This window comes from Rhinolophus ferrumequinum, chromosome 20, assembly GCF_004115265.2.
Source record: "Rhinolophus ferrumequinum isolate MPI-CBG mRhiFer1 chromosome 20, mRhiFer1_v1.p, whole genome shotgun sequence".
Lineage (NCBI taxonomy): Eukaryota > Metazoa > Chordata > Mammalia > Chiroptera > Rhinolophidae > Rhinolophus > Rhinolophus ferrumequinum.
This window is the reverse complement of record NC_046303.1, coordinates 30,285,567-30,288,838: the sequence shown is the minus strand read 5'-3', so window position 1 is coordinate 30,288,838 and position 3,272 is coordinate 30,285,567.

Genomic DNA, 3,272 nt, shown 5'->3' with positions numbered 1-3,272 from the left:
TCAGCCTGAGGATCAATCCTTCTCACTGATGTGCAAACAACAACAAAGGCTCAACAACAACATGAGAGCAAACACAAACCACAAAAGGGACACACCTGCAACATCTGGCTCAGGTGACCAGGGACACTGCACTACTGGACACCTACTAAGTAAGGCCACTCTATTAAGACCAGGAGACATAGTAGATCTACCTAATACATAGAAACAAACACAGGGAGGCAGGCAAAATAAGGACACAAAGCAATATGTCCCAAATGAAAGAACTGAACAAAGCTTCAGAAAAAGAACTAAAAAAAAATGGAGACAAGCAATCTACCACATACCAAGTTCAAAACATTTGTTATAAGGATGCTCAATGATTTCAGTGAGAACTTCAACAAAAAGATAGGAAACATAAAAGCAGAGATCAAAAATATAAAAAAGAACAAGTCAGAAATGAAGAATACAGTAACTGCACTAAAGAATATATTAGAGGGAATCAACAATAGATTAGATGAAACAGAGGTCTGATTCAGCAATTTGGAAGATAAAGTATCAGAAAATACCCAATCAGAACAGCAAAAAGAAATAAGAATCCAAAAAAATGAGGATAGTTCAAGGGGCCTCTGGGACAACATCAAACATACCAACATTCACATCACTGCAGTACCAGAAGGAGAAGAGACAGAGAGCAAGGAATTAAAAACTTATTTGAAGAAATAACGAAATGTCCCCTACCTGGTGAAGGAAATATACATACAAGTCCAGGAAGAGCAGAGAGTCCCAAACAAGATGAACCCAAAGAGGCCCACACCAAGACACATAATAATTAAAATGCCAAAGGTTAAAGACAAAGAATCTTAAAAGCACCAAGAAAAAAGCTGTTAGTTACTTACAAGGAAGCTCCCACAAGACTATCAGCTGATTTCTCAACAGAAACTTTGCAGGCCAGAAGGGATTGGCACCAAAGATCCAAAATGATGAAAAACAACAACCTACAACCAAGAGTACTCTACCCAGCAAAGCTATCATTTAGGTTCAGAGGGAAAAAGAGTTTCCCAGACAATAAAAAGCTAAAGGAGTTCATCACCACCAAACCAATACTACAAGAAATGTTAGGGACCTCTATGAGGTGAAAAAAAAAAGGATAAAATTATGAATAATAAAATGGCAATAACTACATATCTATCAGCAATTACTTTGAATGTAAATGGATTAAATGCTACAATCAAAAGATATAGTGTAGCTGAATGGATAAGAAAACGAGACCCTTATATATGTTGCTTACAAGAGACTCACTTCAGATCAAAAGTCAAGCACAGACTGAAACTCAAGGAATGGGAAAAGATATTTCATGAAAATGGAAATGAAAAAAAAACAAACCTAGGGTAGCAATACTTACACCAGATAAAACAGACTTTAAAACAAAGGCTATAACAAGAGACAAAGAAGGATATTTATCCAAAGAAACTCAAAACACTCCTTCAAAGGGACATATGCATCCACATGTTCATTGCAGCATTATTTACAATAGCCAAGATATGGAGGCAACTTGGGTATCCATCAATGGATAAATGGATAAAGACGAAGCGGTACATCTATACAGTAGAATATTACTCAGCCATAAAAAAAAAAAGAATGAAATCTTGCTATCAACAACGACATGGATGGACCTGGAGGGTATTGTGCTGAGTGGATTAAGTCAGACAGAGGAAAACAAATGCCATATGATTAAATGTGGAATCTAAAGAACAAAATAAACACACATACAAAACAGAAACAGACTCATAGATAAAGGGAGCATTTTGATTGTGGGGAGCCAGATTGTGGGCGGGTGGGGGCAAGGTGGGTAGCGAAATAGGTGAAAAAGGTGAAGGGATTAAGAAGTATACAAATTGGCAGAAAATTGTCATGGGTATATAAAGTATAACATAAGGAATAGATTCAATAATATTGAATAACTGTATGGTGTCAGATGGGTACTAGATTTATCAGGGTGATCACTTTGTAAGTTGTATAAATGTCTAATCACTATATTGTACACCTGGAACATATAATATTGTATGTCAACTGTAATTAAAAATTCAAAAAAATATTTTAAAAAAGGTGGAAAGTAGCAATCACTGCAAGAGAAGGACAGATGAAGTGACATGGGTTTCAGATGATAGTATTCATAGCACATGTGTCAGATCTAGACTCAACAGTCTGTCACGGTCTCACCTTTCATGACATTCTGTCCAATACAAAAAGTCTGACCAAATGTGTGGGATATCTATAAAGTCTAGAAACATAGATAATACTATTATTTTATTTTTTTACAAATTGAAAATATCCTTGATGACATTATGATTATTTGCCTATTTTTTTATGTTGTATAGACACTCTGTAGATGTGAAAGCAAAACAACTTTGTGTGTAATCAATTCAAATGTATAATGGAATAAGTGAGTCTTGGAATCCTGGATGATTCCCACGTTCAAAATGTGAATATTCTCTTAATTTGTTTGCTAATAATAGGAATAAATTGTAGAATGATTATGGAAGAAAACAGAATCCTTACAGACTTAATATTATTTTGGTGCAAAAGTAATTGCGGTTTTTGCAATTATTAATCTTTTAAACCGCAATTACTCTTGCACCAATCTAATAGTATAAAATGGGCAAGCATAACTAAGAAAATAGACACTGCTTTTATTCTAGATTCTACACGGTTTTGTAAATATGTTCATAAGAAGAAACTAGAGATAAATTACCTTGAAACAGATAACATGTATGCTGTTTAATTGCCAAGAACCACTAAGCATTTTGAATCAAATAAGACTGAAGGTTCTTAACTCTGTAGCTTAATCTTATTATAAACTTTAAGAAACAAAATTTTTCTTCAAAAAATAATTTGATGCTCAGATTTACTAAAAGCATATAGTATAGAATGATTTTTCTTATCATCTTTTTATTATTTTTTTCCTAATACAAAAAGTGACATATCCAAGTGCTTGTTCTTCATCTGATGTTTCTATGAGCAGCAGAGCAGAAAACTCGGATATCTATTCATTCGTAATGCGTCATTCCAATGTATTCAGGAAAATTGACTTCATATGTCATAGGCAATTAGAAAACTTACGTTTAGTTCCAGGTTTTTAAAGTACAGCACCATATACTTTTGGGAATGAGTACATGTATTGATGTCTTTCAACATGTCTGGATATCTTTCTATCGCTCACTTTTAAGGTGGGTACATTCTTTCCATGGCCATTTCATTTAAAATATTAATCAAAATATATTTTTCTTGTTTTA